The sequence below is a fragment of the Carcharodon carcharias genome (assembly GCF_017639515.1).
Source record: "Carcharodon carcharias isolate sCarCar2 chromosome 35 unlocalized genomic scaffold, sCarCar2.pri SUPER_35_unloc_15, whole genome shotgun sequence".
NCBI classification, from domain to species: domain Eukaryota; kingdom Metazoa; phylum Chordata; class Chondrichthyes; order Lamniformes; family Lamnidae; genus Carcharodon; species Carcharodon carcharias.
The window spans coordinates 83,305-105,982 of NW_024470707.1; the positions used below are offsets into that span (position 1 = coordinate 83,305).

Consider the following 22,678-nt stretch of genomic DNA (forward strand, 5'->3'; position numbering starts at 1 on the left):
ACACGCTGACCATTCACCTCGTGACGGAGAGTCCGGACACGCTGACCATTCACCTCGGGACGGAGAGTCCGGGACACGCTGACCATTCACCTCGGGACGAGAGTTCCGGACACGCTGACCGTTCACCTCGGGACGGAGAGTCCGGACACGCTGACCGTTCCCCTCGGGACGGAGAGTCCGGACACGCTGACCGTTCACCTCGGGACGGAGAGTCCGGACACGCTGACCGTTCCCCTCGGGACGGAGAGTCCGGACACACTGACCGTTCACCTCGGGACGGAGACGTCCGGACACGCTGACCGTTCACCTCGGGACGGAGAGTCCGGACACGCTGACCGTTCACCTCGGGACGGAGAGTCCGGACACGCTGACCGTTCCCCTCGGGACGGAGAGTCCGGACACGCTGACCGTTCACCTCGGGTCGGGACGGAGAGTCCGGACACGCTGACCATTCACCTCGGGACGGAGAGTCCGGACACGCTGACCGTTCACCTCGGGACGGAGAGTCCGGACACGCTGACCATTCACCTCGGGACGGAGAGTCCGGACACGCTGACCGTTCCCCTCGGGACGGAGAGTCCGGACACGCTGACCGTTCCCCTCGGGACGGAGAGTCCGGACACGCTGACCGTTCCCCATCGGGACGGAGAGTCCGGACACGCTGACCAGTTCACTCGGGACGGAGAGTCCGGACCAGCTGGACCGTTCACCTCGGGACGGAGAGTCCGGACAAAGCTGACCATTCCCCTCGGGACGGAGAGTCCGGACACGCTGACCGTTCACCTCGGGACGGAGAGTCCGGACACGCTGACCGTTCCCCTCGGGGACGGAGAGTCCGGACACGCTGACCGTTCCACTCGGGACGGAGAGTCCGGACACGCAGACCGATCACCTCGGGACGGAGAGTCCGGACACGCTGGACCGATTCACCTCGGGACGGAGAGTCCCGGACACGCCTCCCGATCCCTCGGGGACGGAGAGTCCGGACACGCTGACCGCTTCCCCTCGGGACGGAGAGTCCGGACACGCTGACCGTTCACCTCGGGACGGAGAGTCGGACACGCTGACCGTTCCCCACGGGACGGAGGAGACCGGACACGCTGACCGTTTCCCCTCGGGGACGGAGAGCCGGACACGCTGACCGTTCACCTCGGGACGGAGAGTCCGGACACGCTGACCGTTCCCCTCGGGACGGAGAGTCCGGACACGCTGACCGTTCACCTCGGGACGGAGAGTCCGGACACGCTGACCGTTCCCCTCGGGACGGAGAGTCCGGACACGCTGACCGTTCACCTCGGGACGGAGAGTCCGGACACGCTGACCGTTCCCCTCGGGACGGAGAGTCCGGACACGCTGACCGTTCACCTCGGGACGGAGAGTCCGGACACGCTGACCGTTCACCTCGGGACGGAGAGTCCGGACACGCTGACCGTTCACCCTCGGGACGGAGAGTCCGGACACGCTGACCGTTCCCCTCGGGACGGAGAGTCCGGACACGCTGACCGTTCCCTCGGGACGGAGAGTCCGGACACGCTGACCGTTCCCCTCGGGACGGAGAGTCCGGACACGCTGACCGTTCACCTCGGGACGGAGAGTCCGGACACGCTGACCGTTCCCCTCGGGACGGAGAGTCCGGACACGCTGACCGTTCCCCTCGGGACGGAGAGTCCGGACACGCTGACCGTTCACCTCGGGACGGAGAGTCCGGACACGCTGACCGTTCACCTCGGGACGGAGAGTCCGGACACGCTGACCGTTCACCTCGGGACGGAGAGTCCGGACACGCTGACCGTTCACCTCGGGACGGAGAGTCCGGACACGCTGACCGTTCACCTCGGGACGGAGAGTCCGGACACGCTGACCGTTCACCTCGGGACGGAGAGTCCGGACACGCTGACCGTTCCCCTCGGGACGGAGAGTCCGGACACGCTGACCGTTACCCTCGGGACGGAGAGTCCGGACACGCTGACCGTTCCCCTCGGGACGGAGAGTCCGGACACACTGACCGTTCACCTCGGGACGGAGAGTCCGGACACGCTGACCGTTCACCTCGGGACGGAGAGTCCGGACACGCTGACCGTTCCCCTCGGGACGGAGAGTCCGGACACGCTGACCGTTCACCTCGGGACGGAGAGTCCGGACACGCTGACCGTTCCCCCTCGGGACGGAGAGTCCGGACACGCTGAACCTTCCCCTCGGGACGGAGAGTCCGGACACGCTGACCGTTCCCCTCGGGACGGAGAGTCCGGACACTCTGACCGTTCCCTCGGGACGGAGAGTCCCGGACACGCTGACCGTTCCCCTCGGGACGGAGAGGTCCGGACACGCTGACCTTTCACCTCGGGACGGAGAGTCCGGACACGCTGACCGTTCACCTCGGGACGGAGATTCCGGACACGCTGGACCGTTCCCCTCGGACGGAGAGTCGGACACGCTGACACGTCACCTCGGGGACGGAGATTCCGGACACTCTGACCGTTCCCCTCGGGACGGAGAGTCCGGACACGCTGACCATTTCACCTCGGGACGGAGAGTCCGGACACGCTGACCTGTTCCCCCTCGGGACGGAGAGTCCGGACACAGCTGACATTCCCCTCGGGGACGGAGAGTCCGGACACGCTGACCGTTCACCTCGGGACTCGGGACGGAGAGTCCGGACACGCTGACCGTTCACCTCGGGACGGAGAGTCCGGACACGCTGACCGTTCACCTCGGGACGGAGAGTCCGGACACGCTGACCGTTCACCTCGGGACGGAGAGTCCGGACACGCTGACCGTTCACCTCGGGACGGAGAGTCCGGACACGCTGACCGTTCCCCTCGGGACGGAGAGTCCGGACACGCTGACCGTTCACCTCGGGACGGAGAGTCCGGACACGCTGACCGTTCACCTCGGGACGGAGAGTCCGGACACGCTGACCGTTCACCTCGGGACGGAGAGTCCGGACACGCTGACCGTTCACCTCGGGACGGAGAGTCCGGACACGCTGACCGTTCACCTCGGGACGGAGAGTCCGGACACGCTGACCGTTCACCTCGGGACGGAGAGTCCGGACACGCTGACCGTTCACCTCGGGACGGAGAGTCCGGACACGCTGACCGTTCACCTCGGGACGGAGAGTCCGGACACGCTGACCGTTCACCTCGGGACGGAGAGTCCGGACACGCTGACCGTTCACCTCGGGACGGAGAGTCCGGACACGCTGACCGTTCACCTCGGGACGGAGAGTCCGGACACGCTGACCGTTCCCCTCGGGACGGAGAGTCCGGACACGCTGACCGTTCACCTCGGGACGGAGAGTCCGGACACGCTGACCGTTCACCTCGGGACGGAGAGTCCGGACACGCTGACCGTTCACCTCGGGACGGAGAGTCCGGACACGCTGACCGTTCACCTCGGGACGGAGAGTCCGGACACGCTGACCGTTCACCTCGGGACGGAGAGTCCGGACACGCTGACCGTTCACCTCGGGACGGAGAGTCCGGACACGCTGACCGTTCCCCTCGGGACGGAGAGTCCGGACACGCTGACCGTTCCCCTCGGGACGGAGAGTCCGGACACGCTGACCATTCCCCTCGGGACGGAGAGTCCGGACACGCTGACCGTTCCACTCGGGACGGAGAGTCCGGACACGCTGACCGTTCCCCTCGGGACGGAGAGTCCGGACACGCTGACCGTTCACCTCGGGACGGAGAGTCCGGACACACTGACCGTTCACCTCGGGACGGAGAGTCCGGACACGCTGACCGTTCCCCTCGGGACGGAGAGTCCGGACACGCTGACCGTTCACCTCGGGACGGAGAGTCCGGACACGCTGACCGTTCCCCTCGGGACGGAGAGTCCGGACACGCTGACCGTTCACCTCGGGACGGAGAGTCCGGACACGCTGACCGTTCCCCTCGGGACGGAGAGTCCGGACACGCTGACCGTTCACCTCGGGACGGAGAGTCCGGACACGCTGACCGTTCACCTCGGGACGGAGAGTCCGGACACGCTGACCGTTCCCCTCGGGACGGAGAGTCCGGACACGCTGACCGTTCCCCTCGGGACGGAGAGTCCGGACACGCTGACCGTTCACCTCGGGACGGAGAGTCCGGACACGCTGACCGTTCACCTCGGGACGGAGAGTCCGGACACGCTGACCGTTCACCTCGGGACGGAGAGTCCGGACACGCTGACCGTTCCCCTCGGGACGGAGAGTCCGGACACGCTGACCGTTCACCTCGGGACGGAGAGTCCGGACACGCTGACCGTTCCCCTCGGGACGGAGAGTCCGGACACGCTGACCGTTCCCCTCGGGACGGAGAGTCCGGACACGCTGACCGTTCACCTCGGGACGGAGAGTCCGGACACGCTGACCGTTCACCTCGGGACGGAGAGTCCGGACACGCTGACCGTTCACCTCGGGACGGAGAGTCCGGACACGCTGACCGTTCCCCTCGGGACGGAGAGTCCGGACACGCTGACCGTTCACCTCGGGACGGAGAGTCCGGACACGCTGACCGTTCACCTCGGGACGGAGAGTCCGGACACGCTGACCGTTCCCCTCGGGACGGAGAGTCCGGACACGCTGACCGTTCACCTCGGGACGGAGAGTCCGGACACGCTGACCGTTCCCCTCGGGACGGAGAGTCCGGACACGCTGACCATTCACCTCGGGACGGAGAGTCCGGACACGCTGACCGTTCACCTCGGGACGGAGAGTCCGGACACGCTGACCGTCACCTCGGGACGGAGAAGTCCGGACACGCTGACCGTTCACCTCGGGACGGAGAGTCCGGACACGCTGACCTTCACTCGGGACGGAGAGTCCGGACACGCTGACCGTTCACCTCGGACGCGAGAGTCCGGACACGCTTGACCGTTCCCCTCGGACGGAGAGTCCGGACTCGCTGACCTGTCCCCTCGGGGACGGAGAGTCCGGACACGCTGACCGTTCCCCTCGGGACGGAGAGTCCCGGACACGCTGACCGTGTCACCTCGGACGGAGAGTCCGGACACACTGACCATTCACCTCGGGACGGAGAGTCCGGACACACTGACCGTTCACCTCGGGACGGAGAGTCCCGGACACGCTGACCGTTCCCCTCGGACGGAGAGTCCGGACACGCTGACCATTCACCCTCGGGACGGAGAGTCCGGACACGCTGACCGTTCACCTCGGGACGGAGAGTCCGGACACGCTGACCGTTCCCCTCGGGACGGAGAGTCCGGACACGCTGACCGTTCACCTCGGGACGGAGAGTCCGGACACGCTGACCGTTCACCTCGGGACGGAGAGTCCGGACACGCTGACCGTTCACCTCGGGACGGAGAGTCCGGACACGCTGACCGTTCACCTCGGGACGGAGAGTCCGGACACGCTGACCGTTCACCTCGGGACGGAGAGTCCGGACACGCTGACCGTTCACCTCGGGACGGAGAGTCCGGACACGCTGACCGTTCCCCTCGGGACGGAGAGTCCGGACACGCTGACCGTTCCCCTCGGGACGGAGAGTCCGGACACGCTGACCGTTCCCCTCGGGACGGAGAGTCCGGACACGCTGACCGTTCCCCTCGGGACGGAGAGTCCGGACACGCTGACCGTTCCCCTCGGGACGGAGAGTCCGGACACGCTGACCGTTCACCTCGGGACGGAGAGTCCGACACGCTGACCGTTCTCCTCGGGACGGAGAGTCCGGACACTGCTGACCGTTTGGTCACCCTTCGGGAACGGAGAGTCGGACACCAGCTGACCCTTCACACTCGGGACGGAGAGTCGGACTCAGCTGACCGTTCACCTCGGGACGGAGACTCCGGACCTCGCTGACGCGTTCACCTCGGACGAGAGTCCGGATCACGCTGTACACGTTCATCACGCGTGCGGTGACGGAGAGGTCCGGACACGCTGACCGTTCACCTCGGGACGGAGAGTCGGACACTCGCTAGGACCATTCACCTCGTGACGGAGGAGTCCGGACACTCTGACCGTTTCAGCCAGACTCGGGACGGAGAGCTTCCAGGACACAGCTGACCTTCACCTCGGGACGGGAGAGTCCGGAAAGACGGCGGACCAGGTTCACCTCGGGACGGAGAGTCCGGACGACAGCTGACCAGTTCACCTCCGGTACGGAGAGTCCGGACACAGCTGTACCGTGGTCACCTCGTGACGGAGAGTCCGGACACAGCCTGACCGTGCACCTCGGACGGAGAGTCCGGACACGCTGACCGTTCCCCTCGGGACGGAGAGTCCGGACACGCTGACCGTTCCCCTCGGGACGGAGAGTCCGGACACGCTGACCGTTCACCTCGGGACGGAGAGTCCGGACACGCTGACCGTTCACCTCGGGACGGAGAGTCCGGACACGCTGACCGTTCACCTCGGGACGGAGAGTCCGGACACGCTGACCGTTCCCCTCGGGACGGAGAGTCCGGACACGCTGACCGTTCACCTCGGGACGGAGAGTCCGGACACGCTGACCGTTCACCTCGGGACGGAGAGTCCGGACACGCTGACCGTTCACCTCGGGACGGAGAGTCCGGACACGCTGACCGTTCACCTCGGGACGGAGAGTCCGGACACGCTGACCGTTCCCCTCGGGACGGAGAGTCCGGACACGCTGACCGTTCACCTCGGGACGGAGAGTCCGGACACGCTGACCGTTCACCTCGGGACGGAGAGTCCGGACACGCTGACCGTTCCCCTCGGGACGGAGAGTCCGGACACGCTGACCGTTCACCTCGGGACGGAGAGTCCGGACACGCTGACCGTTCACCTCGGGACGGAGAGTCCGGACACGCTGACCGTTCACCTCGGGACGGAGAGTCCGGACACGCTGACCGTTCACCTCGGGACGGAGAGTCCGGACACGCTGACCGTTCACCTCGGGACGGAGAGTCCGGACACGCTGACCGTTCCCCTCGGGACGGAGAGTCCGGACACGCTGACCGTTCACCTCGGGACGGAGAGTCCGGACACGCTGACCGTTCACCTCGGGACGGAGAGTCCGGACACGCTGACCGTTCACCTCGGGACGGAGAGTCCGGACACGCTGACCGTTCCCCTCGGGACGGAGAGTCCGGACACGCTGACCGTTCCCTCGGGACGGAGAGTCCGGACACGCTGACCGTTCCCCTCGGGACGGAGAGTCCGGACACGCTGACCGTTCACCTCGGGACGGAGAGTCCGGACACGCTGACCGTTCACCTCGGGACGGAGAGTCCGGACACGCTGACCGTTCACCTCGGGACGGAGAGTCCGGACACGCTGACCGTTCCCCTCGGGACGGAGAGTCCGGACACGCTGACCGTTCACCTCGGGACGGAGAGTCCGGACACGCTGACCGTTCACCTCGGGACGGAGAGTCCGGACACGCTGACCGTTCCCCTCGGGACGGAGAGTCCGGACACGCTGACCGTTCACCTCGGGACGGAGAGTCCGGACACGCTGACCGTTCACCTCGGGACGGAGAGTCCGGACACGCTGACCGTTCACCTCGGGACGGAGAGTCCGGACACGCTGACCGTTCCCCTCGGGACGGAGAGTCCGGACACGCTGACCGTTCACCTCGGGACGGAGAGTCCGGACACGCTGACCGTTCCCCTCGGGACGGAGAGTCCGGACACGCTGACCGTTCACCTCGGGACGGAGAGTCCGGACACGCTGACCGTTCACCTCGGGACGGAGAGTCCGGACACGCTGACCGTTCACCTCGGGACGGAGAGTCCGGACACGCTGACCGTTCACCTCGGGACGGAGAGTCCGGACACGCTGACCATTCACCTCGGGACGGAGAGTCCGGACACGCTGACCGTTCACCTCGGGACGGAGAGTCCGGACACGCTGACCGTTCCCCTCGGGACGGAGAGTCCGGACACGCTGACCGTTCCCCTCGGGACGGAGAGTCCGGACACGCTGACCGTTCACCTCGGGACGGAGAGTCCGGACACGCTGACCGTTCACCTCGGGACGGAGAGTCCGGACACGCTGACCGTTCACCTCGGGACGGAGAGTCCGGACACGCTGACCGTTCACCTCGGGACGGAGAGTCCGGACACGCTGACCGTTCCCCTCGGGACGGAGAGTCCGGACACGCTGACCGTTCACCTCGGGACGGAGAGTCCGGACACGCTGACCGTTCACCTCGGGACGGAGAGTCCGGACACGCTGACCGTTCACCTCGGGACGGAGAGTCCGGACACGCTGACCGTTCCCCTCGGGACGGAGAGTCCGGACACGCTGACCGTTCACCTCGGGACGGAGAGTCCGGACACGCTGACCGTTCACCTCGGGACGGAGAGTCCGGACACGCTGACCGTTCACCTCGGGACGGAGAGTCCGGACACGCTGACCGTTCACCTCGGGACGGAGAGTCCGGACACGCTGACCGTTCACCTCGGGACGGAGAGTCCGGACACGCTGACCGTTCACCTCGGGACGGAGAGTCCGGACACGCTGACCGTTCACCTCGGGACGGAGAGTCCGGACACGCTGACCGTTCCCCTCGGGACGGAGAGTCCGGACACGCTGACCGTTCACCTCGGGACGGAGAGTCCGGACACGCTGACCGTTCACCTCGGGACGGAGAGTCCGGACACGCTGACCGTTCACCTCGGGACGGAGAGTCCGGACACGCTGACCGTTCACCTCGGGACGGAGAGTCCGGACACGCTGACCGTTCACCTCGGGACGGAGAGTCCGGACACGCTGACCGTTCACCTCGGGACGGAGAGTCCGGACACGCTGACCGTTCACCTCGGGACGGAGAGTCCGGACACGCTGACCGTTCCCCTCGGGACGGAGAGTCCGGACACGCTGACCGTTCACCTCGGGACGGAGAGTCCGGACACGCTGACCGTTCACCTCGGGACGGAGAGTCCGGACACGCTGACCGTTCCCCTCGGGACGGAGAGTCCGGACACGCTGACCGTTCACCTCGGGACGGAGAGTCCGGACACGCTGACCGTTCACCTCGGGACGGAGAGTCCGGACACGCTGACCGTTCCCCTCGGGACGGAGAGTCCGGACACGCTGACCGTTCCCCTCGGGACGGAGAGTCCGGACACGCTGACCGTTCACCTCGGGACGGAGAGTCCGGACACGCTGACCGTTCCCCTCGGGACGGAGAGTCCGGACACGCTGACCGTTCCCTCGGGACGGAGAGTCCGGACACGCTGACCGTTCACCTCGGGACGGAGAGTCCGGACACGCTGACCGTTCCCCTCGGGACGGAGAGTCCGGACACGCTGACCGTTCACCTCGGGACGGAGAGTCCGGACACGCTGACCGTTCCCCTCGGGACGGAGAGTCCGGACACGCTGACCGTTCACCTCGGGACGGAGAGTCCGGACACGCTGACCGTTCACCTCGGGACGGAGAGTCCGGACACGCTGACCGTTCCCCTCGGGACGGAGAGTCCGGACACGCTGACCGTTCACCTCGGGACGGAGAGTCCGGACACGCTGACCGTTCACCTCGGGACGGAGAGTCCGGACACGCTGACCGTTCACCTCGGGACGGAGAGTCCGGACACGCTGACCGTTCACCTCGGGACGGAGAGTCCGGACACGCTGACCGTTCACCTCGGGACGGAGAGTCCGGACACGCTGACCGTTCCCCTCGGGACGGAGAGTCCGGACACGCTGACCGTTCACCTCGGGACGGAGAGTCCGGACACGCTGACCGTTCACCTCGGGACGGAGAGTCCGGACACGCTGACCGTTCCCTCGGGACGGAGAGTCCGGACACGCTGACCGTTCCCCTCGGGACGGAGAGTCCGGACACGCTGACCGTTCACCTCGGGACGGAGAGTCCGGACACGCTGACCGTTCCCCTCGGGACGGAGAGTCCGGACACGCTGACCGTTCCCCTCGGGACGGAGAGTCCGGACACGCTGACCGTTCACCTCGGGACGGAGAGTCCGGACACGCTGACCGTTCACCTCGGGACGGAGAGTCCGGACACGCTGACCGTTCACCTCGGGACGGAGAGTCCGGACACGCTGACCGTTCACCTCGGGACGGAGAGTCCGGACACGCTGACCGTTCACCTCGGGACGGAGAGTCCGGACACGCTGACCGTTCACCTCGGGACGGAGAGTCCGGACACGCTGACCGTTCACCTCGGGACGGAGAGTCCGGACACGCTGACCGTTCCCCTCGGGACGGAGAGTCCGGACACGCTGACCGTTCCCTCGGGACGGAGAGTCCGGACACGCTGACCGTTCACCTCGGGACGGAGAGTCCGGACACGCTGACCGTTCCCCTCGGGACGGAGAGTCCGGACACGCTGACCGTTCACCTCGGGACGGAGAGTCCGGACACGCTGACCGTTCACCTCGGGACGGAGAGTCCGGACACGCTGACCGTTCACCTCGGGACGGAGAGTCCGGACACGCTGACCGTTCACCTCGGGACGGAGAGTCCGGACACGCTGACCGTTCCCTCGGGACGGAGAGTCCGGACACGCTGACCGTTCACCTCGGGACGGAGAGTCCGGACACGCTGACCGTTCACCTCGGGACGGAGAGTCCGGACACGCTGACCGTTCCCCTCGGGACGGAGAGTCCGGACACGCTGACCGTTCACCTCGGGACGGAGAGTCCGGACACGCTGACCGTTCACCTCGGGACGGAGAGTCCGGACACGCTGACCGTTCACCTCGGGACGGAGAGTCCGGACACGCTGACCGTTCCCCTCGGGACGGAGAGTCCGGACACGCTGACCGTTCACCTCGGGACGGAGAGTCCGGACACGCTGACCGTTCCCCTCGGGACGGAGAGTCCGGACACGCTGACCGTTCCCCTCGGGACGGAGAGTCCGGACACGCTGACCGTTCCCCTCGGGACGGAGAGTCCGGACACGCTGACCGTTCACCTCGGGACGGAGAGTCCGGACACGCTGACCGTTCCCCTCGGGACGGAGAGTCCGGACACGCTGACCGTTCACCTCGGGACGGAGAGTCCGGACACGCTGACCGTTCCCTCGGGACGGAGAGTCCGGACACGCTGACCGTTCCCCTCGGGACGGAGAGTCCGGACACGCTGACCGTTCACCTCGGGACGGAGAGTCCGGACACGCTGACCGTTCACCTCGGGACGGAGAGTCCGGACACGCTGACCGTTCACCTCGGGACGGAGAGTCCGGACACGCTGACCGTTCACCTCGGGACGGAGAGTCCGGACACGCTGACCGTTCACCTCGGGACGGAGAGTCCGGACACGCTGACCGTTCCCCTCGGGACGGAGAGTCCGGACACGCTGACCGTTCACCTCGGGACGGAGAGTCCGGACACGCTGACCGTTCACCTCGGGACGGAGAGTCCGGACACGCTGACCGTTCACCTCGGGACGGAGAGTCCGGACACGCTGACCATTCACCTCGGGACGGAGAGTCCGGACACGCTGACCGTTCACCTCGGGACGGAGAGTCCGGACACGCTGACCGTTCACCTCGGGACGGAGAGTCCGGACACGCTGACCGTTCACCTCGGGACGGAGAGTCCGGACACGCTGACCGTTCACCTCGGGACGGAGAGTCCGGACACGCTGACCGTTCACCTCGGGACGGAGAGTCCGGACACGCTGACCGTTCACCTCGGGACGGAGAGTCCGGACACGCTGACCGTTCACCTCGGGACGGAGAGTCCGGACACGCTGACCGTTCCCCTCGGGACGGAGAGTCCGGACACGCTGACCGTTCACCTCGGGACGGAGAGTCCGGACACGCTGACCGTTCGCCTCGGGACGGAGAGTCCGGACACGCTGACCGTTCACCTCGGGACGGAGAGTCCGGACACGCTGACCGTTCACCTCGGGACGGAGAGTCCGGACACGCTGACCGTTCCCCTCGGGACGGAGAGTCCGGACACGCTGACCGTTCCCCTCGGGACGGAGAGTCCGGACACGCTGACCGTTCACCTCGGGACGGAGAGTCCGGACACGCTGACCATTCCCCTCGGGACGGAGAGTCCGGACACGCTGACCGTTCCCCTCGGGACGGAGAGTCCGGACACGCTGACCGTTCACCTCGGGACGGAGAGTCCGGACACGCTGACCGTTCACCTCGGGACGGAGAGTCCGGACACGCTGACCGTTCCCCTCGGGACGGAGAGTCCGGACACGCTGACCGTTCACCTCGGGACGGAGAGTCCGGACACGCTGACCGTTCACCTCGGGACGGAGAGTCCGGACACGCTGACCGTTCACCTCGGGACGGAGAGTCCGGACACGCTGACCGTTCCCCTCGGGACGGAGAGTCCGGACACGCTGACCGTTCCCCTCGGGACGGAGAGTCCGGACACGCTGACCGTTCACCTCGGGACGGAGAGTCCGGACACGCTGACCGTTCACCTCGGGACGGAGAGTCCGGACACGCTGACCGTTCACCTCGGGACGGAGAGTCCGGACACGCTGACCGTTCACCTCGGGACGGAGAGTCCGGACACGCTGACCGTTCACCTCGGGACGGAGAGTCCGGACACGCTGACCGTTCACCTCGGGACGGAGAGTCCGGACACGCTGACCGTTCCCCTCGGGACGGAGAGTCCGGACACGCTGACCGTTCACCTCGGGACGGAGAGTCCGGACACGCTGACCGTTCACCTCGGGACGGAGAGTCCGGACACGCTGACCGTTCCCCTCGGGACGGAGAGTCCGGACACGCTGACCGTTCACCTCGGGACGGAGAGTCCGGACACGCTGACCGTTCCCCTCGGGACGGAGAGTCCGGACACGCTGACCGTTCACCTCGGGACGGAGAGTCCGGACACGCTGACCGTTCCCCTCGGGACGGAGAGTCCGGACACGCTGACCGTTCCCTCGGGACGGAGAGTCCGGACACGCTGACCGTTCACCTCGGGACGGAGAGTCCGGACACGCTGACCGTTCACCTCGGGACGGAGAGTCCGGACACGCTGACCGTTCCCTCGGGACGGAGAGTCCGGACACGCTGACCGTTCCCCTCGGGACGGAGAGTCCGGACACGCTGACCGTTCACCTCGGGACGGAGAGTCCGGACACGCTGACCGTTCCCCTCGGGACGGAGAGTCCGGACACGCTGACCGTTCACCTCGGGACGGAGAGTCCGGACACGCTGACCGTTCACCTCGGGACGGAGAGTCCGGACACGCTGACCGTTCACCTCGGGACGGAGAGTCCGGACACGCTGACCGTTCCCCTCGGGACGGAGAGTCCGGACACGCTGACCGTTCCCCTCGGGACGGAGAGTCCGGACACGCTGACCGTTCACCTCGGGACGGAGAGTCCGGACACGCTGACCGTTCACCTCGGGACGGAGAGTCCGGACACGCTGACCGTTCACCTCGGGACGGAGAGTCCGGACACGCTGACCGTTCACCTCGGGACGGAGAGTCCGGACACGCTGACCGTTCCCCTCGGGACGGAGAGTCCGGACACGCTGACCGTTCCCCTCGGGACGGAGAGTCCGGACACGCTGACCGTTCACCTCGGGACGGAGAGTCCGGACACGCTGACCGTTCACCTCGGGACGGAGAGTCCGGACACGCTGACCGTTCCCTCGGGACGGAGAGTCCGGACACGCTGACCGTTCACCTCGGGACGGAGAGTCCGGACACGCTGACCGTTCACCTCGGGACGGAGAGTCCGGACACGCTGACCGTTCCCCTCGGGACGGAGAGTCCGGACACGCTGACCGTTCCCCTCGGGACGGAGAGTCCGGACACGCTGACCGTTCCCCTCGGGACGGAGAGTCCGGACACGCTGACCGTTCACCTCGGGACGGAGAGTCCGGACACGCTGACCGTTCACCTCGGGACGGAGAGTCCGGACACGCTGACCGTTCACCTCGGGACGGAGAGTCCGGACACGCTGACCGTTCACCTCGGGACGGAGAGTCCGGACACGCTGACCGTTCACCTCGGGACGGAGAGTCCGGACACACTGACCGTTCCCCTCGGGACGGAGAGTCCGGACACGCTGACCGTTCACCTCGGGACGGAGAGTCCGGACACGCTGACCGTTCCCCTCGGGACGGAGAGTCCGGACACGCTGACCATTCTCTACGGGACGGAGAGTCCGGACACGCTGACCGTTCACCTCGGGACGGAGAGTCCGGACACGCTGACCATTCACCTCGGGACGGAGAGTCCGGACACGCTGACCGTTCCCCTCGGGACGGAGAGTCCGGACACGCTGACCGTTCCCCTCGGGACGGAGAGTCCGGACACGCTGACCGTTCACCTCGGGACGGAGAGTCCGGACACGCTGACCGTTCACCTCGGGACGGAGAGTCCGGACACGCTGACCGTTCACCTCGGGACGGAGAGTCCGGACACGCTGACCGTTCCCCTCGGGACGGAGAGTCCGGACACGCTGACCGTTCACCTCGGGACGGAGAGTCCGGACACGCTGACCGTTCCCCTCGGGACGGAGAGTCCGGACACGCTGACCGTTACCTCGGGACGGAGAGTCCGGACACGCTGACCGTTCACCTCGGACGGAGATCCGGACACTCTGACCTTTCACCTCGGGACGGAGAGTCCGGACACACTGACCATTCACCTCGGGACGGAGAGTCGGACACCGCTGGACCTTCCCCTCGGGACGGAGAGTCCGGACACGCTGACCGTTTCCCCTCGGGACGGAGAGTACGACACGCTGACCGTTCACCTCGGGACGGAGAGTCCGGACACGCTGACCGTTCACCTCGGGACGGAGAGTCCGGACACGCTGACCGTTCACCTCGGGACGGAGAGTCCGGACACACTGACGATTCACCTCGGGACGGAGAGTCCGGACACGCTGACCTTCCCCTCGGGACGGGAGAGTCCGGGACACACTGACCGTTCCCCTCGGGTCGGAGAGTCCGGACACGCTGACCATTCACCTCGGGACGGAGAGTCCGGACACGCTGACCGTTCACCTCGGGACGGAGAGTCCGGACACGCTGACCGTTCACCTCGGGACGAGAGTCCGGACACGCTGACCGTTCACCTCGGGACGGAGAGTCCGGACACGCTGACCGTTCACCTAGGGACGGAGAGTCCCGGACACGCTGACCATTTCACCTCGGGACGGAGAGTCCGGACACGCTTGACCGTTCCCCTCGGGACGGAGAGTCCGGACACGCTGACCATTCCCCTCGGGACGGAGAGTCCGGACACGCTGACCATTCACCTCGGGACGGAGAGTCCGGACACGCTGACCATTCACCTCGGGACGGAGAGTCCGGACACACTGACCATTACCCTCGGGACGGAGAGTCCGGACACGCTGACCGTTCACCTCGGGACGGAGAGTCCGACACACTGACCGTTCCCCTCGGGACGGACGAGTCCGGACACGCTGACCGATCCCCTCGGGACGGAGAGTCCGACACGCTGACCGTTCCCCCTCGGGACGGAGAGTCCGGACACGCTGACCATTCACCTCGGGGACGGAGAGTCCGTACACAGCTGACCGTTCACCTCGGGACGGAGAGTCCGGACTCGCTGACCGTTCCCCTCGGGACGGAGAGTCCGTACACAGCTGACCATTCACCTCGGGACGGAGAGTCCGGACACGCAGACCGTTCCCCTCGGGAGCGAGAGTCCGGACACGCTGACCGTTCACCTCGGGACGGAGAGTCCGGACACGCTGACCATTCACCTCGGGACGAGAGTCCGGACACGCTGACCGTTCACCTCGGGACGGAGAGTCCGGACACGCTGACCGTTCACCTCGGGACGGAGAGTCCGGACACACTGACCATTCACCTCGGGACGGAGAGTCCGGACACGCTGACCGTTCACCTCGGGACGGAGAGTCCGGACACGCTGACCGTTCACCTCGGGACGGAGAGTCCGGACACGCTGACCGTTCACCTCGGGACGGAGAGTCCGGACACGCTGACCATTCACCTCGGGACGGAGAGTCCGGACACGCTGACCGTTCACCTCGGGACGGAGAGTCCGGACACGCTGACCGTTCCCCTCGGGACGGAGAGTCCGGACACGCTGACCATTCACCTCGGGACGGAGAGTCCGGACACGCTGACCGTTCCCCTCGGGACGGAGAGTCCGGACACGCTGACCGTTCACCTCGGGACGGAGAGTCCGGACACGCTGACCATTCACCTCGGGACGGAGAGTCCGGACACGCTGACCGTTCACCTCGGGACGGAGAGTCCGGACACGCTGACCGTTCACCTCGGGACGGAGAGTCCGGACACGCTGACCATTCACCTCGGGACGGAGAGTCCGGACACACTGACCTTTCCCCTCGGGACGGAGAGTCCGGACACACTGACCATTCACCTCGGGACGGAGAGTCCGGACACGCTGACCGTTCACCACGGGACGGAGAGTCCGGACACGCTGACCATTCACCTCGGGACGGAGAGTCCGGACACACTGACCATTCCCCTCGGGACGGAGAGTCCGGACACGCTGACCATTCACCTCGGGACGGAGAGTCCGGACACGCTGACCATTTACCTCGGGACGGAGAGTCCGGACACGCTGACCGTTCACCTCGGGACGGAGAGTCCGGACACACTGACCGTTCACCTCGGGACGGAGAGTCCGGACACACTGACCATTCACCTCGGGACGGAGAGTCCGGACACACTGACCGTTCACCTCGGGACGGAGAGTCCGGACACGCTGACCATTCACCTCGGGACGGAGAGTCCCGGACACACTGACCGTTCCCCTCGGGACGGAGAGTCCGGACACGCTGACCGTTCCCCTCGGGACGGAGAGTCCGGACACGCTGACCGTTCACCTCGGGACGGAGAGTCCGGACACGCTGGACCGTTCACCTCGGGACGGAGAGTCCGGACACGCTGACCGTTCACCTCGGGACGGAGAGTCCGGACACACTGACCGTTCCCCTCGGGACGGAGAGTCCGGACACGCTGACCGTTCACCTCGGGACGGAGAGTCCGGACACGCTGACCGTTCACCTCGGGACGGAGAGTCCGGACACGCTGACCATTCCCCTCGGGACGGAGAGTCCGGACACGCTGACCATTCACCACGGGACGGAGAGTCCGGACACGCTGACCGTTCCCCTCGGGACGGAGAGTCCGGACACACTGACCATTCACCTCGGGACGGAGAGTCCGGACACGCTGACCGTTCACCTCGGGACGGAGAGTCCGGACACACTGACCATTCACCTCGGGACGGAGAGTCCGGACACACTGACCGTTCCCCTCGGGACGGAGAGTCCGGACACGCTGACCGTTCACCTCGGGACGGAGAGTCCGGACACGCTGACCGTTCACCTCGGGACGGAGAGTCCGGACACACTGACCGTTCACCTCGGGACGGAGAGTCCGGACACGCTGACCGTTCACCTCGGGACGGAGAGTCCGGACACGCTGACCATTCACCTCGGGACGGAGAGTCCGGACACGCTGACCGTTCCCCTCGGGACGGAGAGTCCGGACACGCTGACCGTTCACCTCGGGACGGAGAGTCCGGACACGCTGACCGTTCACCTCGGGACGGAGAGTCCGGACACACTGACCGTTCACCTCGGGACGGAGAGTCCGGACACGCTGACCGTTCACCTCGGGACGGAGAGTCCGGACACGCTGACCGTTCCCCTCGGGACGGAGAGTCCGGACACGCTGACCGTTCACCTCGGGACGGAGAGTCCGGACACACTGACCGTTCCCCTCGGGACGGAGAGTCCGGACACGCTGACCATTACCCTCGGGACGGAGAGTCCGGACACACTGACCGTTCCCCTCGGGACGGAGAGTCCGGACACGCTGACCGTTCACCTCGGGACGGAGAGTCCGGACACGCTGACCGTTCCCCTCGGGACGGAGAGTCCGGACACGCTGACCATTACCCTCGGGACGGAGAGTCCGGACACGCTGACCGTTCACCTCGGGACGGAGAGTCCGGACACACTGACCGTTCCCCTCGGGACGGAGAGTCCGGACACGCTGACCATTCACCTCGGGACGGAGAGTCCGGACACGCTGACCATTCACCTCGGGACGGAGAGTCCGGACACACTGACCGTTCACCTCGGGACGGAGAGTCCGGACACGCTGACCATTCACCTCGGGACGGAGAGTCCGGACACGCTGACCATTCACCTCGGGACGGAGAGTCCGGACACACTGACCTTTCACCTCGGGACGGAGAGTCCGGACACACTGACCGTTCCCCTCGGGACGGAGAGTCCGGACACGCTGACCGTTCCCCTCGGGACGGAGAGACCGGACACACTGACCATTCCCCTCGGGACGGAGAGTCCGGACACGCTGACCATTCTCTACGGGACGGAGAGTCCGGACACACTGACCATTCTCTACGGGACGGAGAGTCCGGACACGCTGACCATTCACCTCGGGACGGAGAGTCCGGACACACTGACCATTCTCTACGGGACGGAGAGTCCGGACACGCTGACCGTTCCCCTCGGGACGGAGAGTCCGGACACACTGACCGTTCACCTCGGGACGGAGAGTCCGGACACGCTGACCATTCACCTCGGGACGGAGAGTCCGGACACGCTGACCGTTCACCTCGGGACGGAGAGTCCGGACACGCTGACCGTTCCCCTCGGGACGGAGAGTCCGGACACGCTGACCGTTCACCTCGGGACGGAGAGTCCGGACACGCTGACCGTTCACCTCGGGACGGAGAGTCCGGACACGCTGACCGTTCACCTCGGGACGGAGAGTCCGGACACGCTGACCGTTCCCCTCGGGACGGAGAGTCCGGACACGCTGACCGTTCCCCTCGGGACGGAGAGTCCGGACACGCTGACCGTTCACCTCGGGACGGAGAGTCCGGACACGCTGACCGTTCACCTCGGGACGGAGAGTCCGGACACGCTGACCGTTCCCCTCGGGACGGAGAGTCCGGACACACTGACCATTCACCTCGGGACGGAGAGTCCGGACACGCTGACCATTCACCTCGGGACGGAGAGTCCGGACACGCTGACCGTTCCCCTCGGGACGGAGAGTCCGGACACACTGACCGTTCCCCTCGGGACGGAGAGTCCGGACACGCTGACCGTTCACCTCGGGACGGAGAGTCCGGACACACTGACCATTCACCTCGGGACGGAGAGTCCGGACACGCTGACCGTTCACCTCGGGACGGAGAGTCCGGACACGCTGACCGTTCACCTCGGGACGGAGAGTCCGGACACACTGACCGTTCACCTCGGGACGGAGAGTCCGGACACGCTGACCGTTAACCTCGGGACCGAGAGTCCGGACACGCTGACCGTTCACCTCGGGACGGAGAGTCAGGACACGCTGACCGTTCACCTCGGGACGGAGAGTCCGGACACACTGACCATTCCCCTCGGGACGGAGAGTCCGGACACGCTGACCGTTCCCCTCGGGACGGAGAGTCCGGACACGCTGACCATTCACCTCGGGACGGAGAGTCCGGACACACTGACCATTCACCTCGGGACGGAGAGTCCGGACACGCTGACCATTCCCCTCGGGACGGAGAGTCCGGACACACTGACCGTTACCCTCGGGACGGAGAGTCCGGACACGCTGACCGTTCACCTCGGGACGGAGAGTCCGGACACGCTGACCGTTCACCTCGGGACGGAGAGTCCGGACACACTGACCGTTCCCCTCGGGAGGAGAGTCCGGACACGCTGACCGTTCCCCTCGGGACGGAGAGTCCGGACACGCTGACCATTCACCTCGGGACGGAGAGTCCGGACACGCTGACCGTTCACCTCGGGACGGAGAGTCCGGACACGCTGACCGTTCCCCTCGGGACGGAGAGTCCGGACACGCTGACCATTCACCTCGGGACGGAGAGTCCGGACACGCTGACCGTTCCCCTCGGGACGGAGAGTCCGGACACGCTGACCGTTCACCTCGGGACGGAGAGTCCGGACACGCTGACCATTCACCTCGGGACGGAGAGTCCGGACACGCTGACCGTTCACCTCGGGACGGAGAGTCCGGACACGCTGACCGTTCACCTCGGGACGGAGAGTCCGGACACGCTGACCATTCACCTCGGGACGGAGAGTCCGGACACACTGACCTTTCCCCTCGGGACGGAGAGTCCGGACACACTGACCATTCACCTCGGGACGGAGAGTCCGGACACGCTGACCGTTCACCACGGGACGGAGAGTCCGGACACACTGACCATTCACCTCGGGACGGAGAGTCCGGACACACTGACCATTCCCCTCGGGACGGAGAGTCCGGACACGCTGACCATTCACCTCGGGACGGAGAGTCCGGACACGCTGACCATTCACCTCGGGACGGAGAGTCCGGACACGCTGACCGTTCACCTCGGGACGGAGAGTCCGGACACACTGACCGTTCACCTCGGGACGGAGAGTCCGGACACACTGACCATTCACCTCGGGACGGAGAGTCCGGACACACTGACCGTTCACCTCGGGACGGAGAGTCCGGACACGCTGACCATTCACCTCGGGACGGAGAGTCCGGACACACTGACCGTTCCCCTCGGGACGGAGAGTCCGGACACGCTGACCGTTCACCTCGGGACGGAGAGTCCGGACACGCTGACCGTTCACCTCGGGACGGAGAGTCCGGACACGCTGACCATTCACCTCGGGACGGAGAGTCCGGACACGCTGACCGTTCACCTCGGGACGGAGAGTCCGGACACACTGACCGTTCCCCTCGGGACGGAGAGTCCGGACACGCTGACCGTTCACCTCGGGACGGAGAGTCCGGACACGCTGACCGTTCACCTCGGGACGGAGAGTCCGGACACGCTGACCATTCCCCTCGGGACGGAGAGTCCGGACACGCTGACCATTCACCACGGGACGGAGAGTCCGGACACGCTGACCGTTCCCCTCGGGACGGAGAGTCCGGACACACTGACCATTCACCTCGGGACGGAGAGTCCGGACACGCTGACCGTTCACCTCGGGACGGAGAGTCCGGACACACTGACCATTCACCTCGGGACGGAGAGTCCGGACACACTGACCGTTCACCTCGGGACGGAGAGTCCGGACACGCTGACCATTCACCTCGGGACGGAGAGTCCGGACACGCTGACCATTCACCTCGGGACGGAGAGTCCGGACACGCTGACCATTCACCTCGGGACGGAGAGTCCGGACACGCTGACCGTTCACCTCGGGACGGAGAGTCCGGACACGCTGACCGTTCACCTCGGGACGGAGAGTCCGGACACGCTGACCGTTCCCCTCGGGACGGAGAGTCCGGACACGCTGACCGTTCCCCTCGGGACGGAGAGTCCGGACACGCTGACCGTTCCCCTCGGGACGGAGAGTCCGGACACGCTGACCGTTCACCTCGGGACGGAGAGTCCGGACACGCTGACCGTTCACCTCGGGACGGAGAGTCCGGACACACTGACCATTCACCTCGGGACGGAGAGTCCGGACACGCTGACCGTTCACCTCGGGACGGAGAGTCCGGACACGCTGACCGTTCACCTCGGGACGGAGAGTCCGGACACGCTGACCGTTCACCTCGGGACGGAGAGTCCGGACACGCTGACCGTTCCCCTCGGGACGGAGAGTCCGGACACACTGACCGTTCACCTCGGGACGGAGAGTCCGGACACGCTGACCGTTCACCTCGGGACGGAGAGTCCGGACACGCTGACCGTTCACCTCGGGACGGAGAGTCCGGACACGCTGACCGTTCACCTCGGGACGGAGAGTCCGGACACGCTGACCGTTCACCTCGGGACGGAGAGTCCGGACACACTGACCATTCACCTCGGGACGGAGAGTCCGGACACACTGACCGTTCCCCTCGGGACGGAGAGTCCGGACACGCTGACCGTTCACCTCGGGACGGAGAGTCCGGACACGCTGACCGTTCACCTCGGGACGGAGAGTCCGGACACACTGACCGTTCACCTCGGGACGGAGAGTCCGGACACGCTGACCATTCACCTCGGGACGGAGAGTCAGGACACACTGACCGTTCCCCTCGGGACGGAGAGTCAGGACACACTGACCATTCCCCTCGGGACGCAGAGTCCGGACACGCTGACCGTTCACCTCGGGACGGAGAGTCCGGACACGCTGACCGTTCACCTCGGGACGGAGAGTCCGGACACGCTGACCGTTCACCTCGGGACGGAGAGTCCGGACACGCTGACCGTTCCCCTCGGGACGGAGAGTCCGGACACGCTGACCATTCCCCTCGGGACGGAGAGTCCGGACACGCTGACCGTTCACCTCGGGACGGAGAGTCCGGACACGCTGACCATTCACCTCGGGACGGAGAGTCCGGACACACTGACCGTTCCCCTCGGGACGGAGAGTCCGGACACACTGACCGTTCCCCTCGGGACGGAGAGTCCGGACACGCTGACCGTTCCCCTCGGGACGGAGAGTCCGGACACGCTGACCGTTCCCCTCGGGACGGAGAGTCCGGACACGCTGACCATTCACCTCGGGACGGAGAGTCCGGACACGCTGACCGTTCACCTCGGGACGGAGAGTCCGGACACGCTGACCGTTCACCTCGGGACGGAGAGTCCGGACACGCTGACCGTTCCCCTCGGGACGGAGAGTCCGGACACGCTGACCATTCACCTCGGGACGGAGAGTCCGGACACGCTGACCGTTCACCTCGGGACGGAGAGTCCGGACACGCTGACCGTTCCCCTCGGGACGGAGAGTCCGGACACGCTGACCGTTCACCTCGGGACGGAGAGTCCGGACACACTGACCGTTCCCCTCGGGACGGAGAGTCC

The 22,678-nt window shown here is 66.6% G+C and overlaps 1 protein-coding gene across 1 annotated transcript in view; it reads right to left on the minus strand.

Annotated features, from left to right (window-relative positions):
- Positions 1–22,678, minus strand: part of LOC121274196 (plexin-B1-like) — a 158,580-nt gene that overhangs the window by 74,719 nt on the left and 61,183 nt on the right. The window lies entirely within an intron of this gene.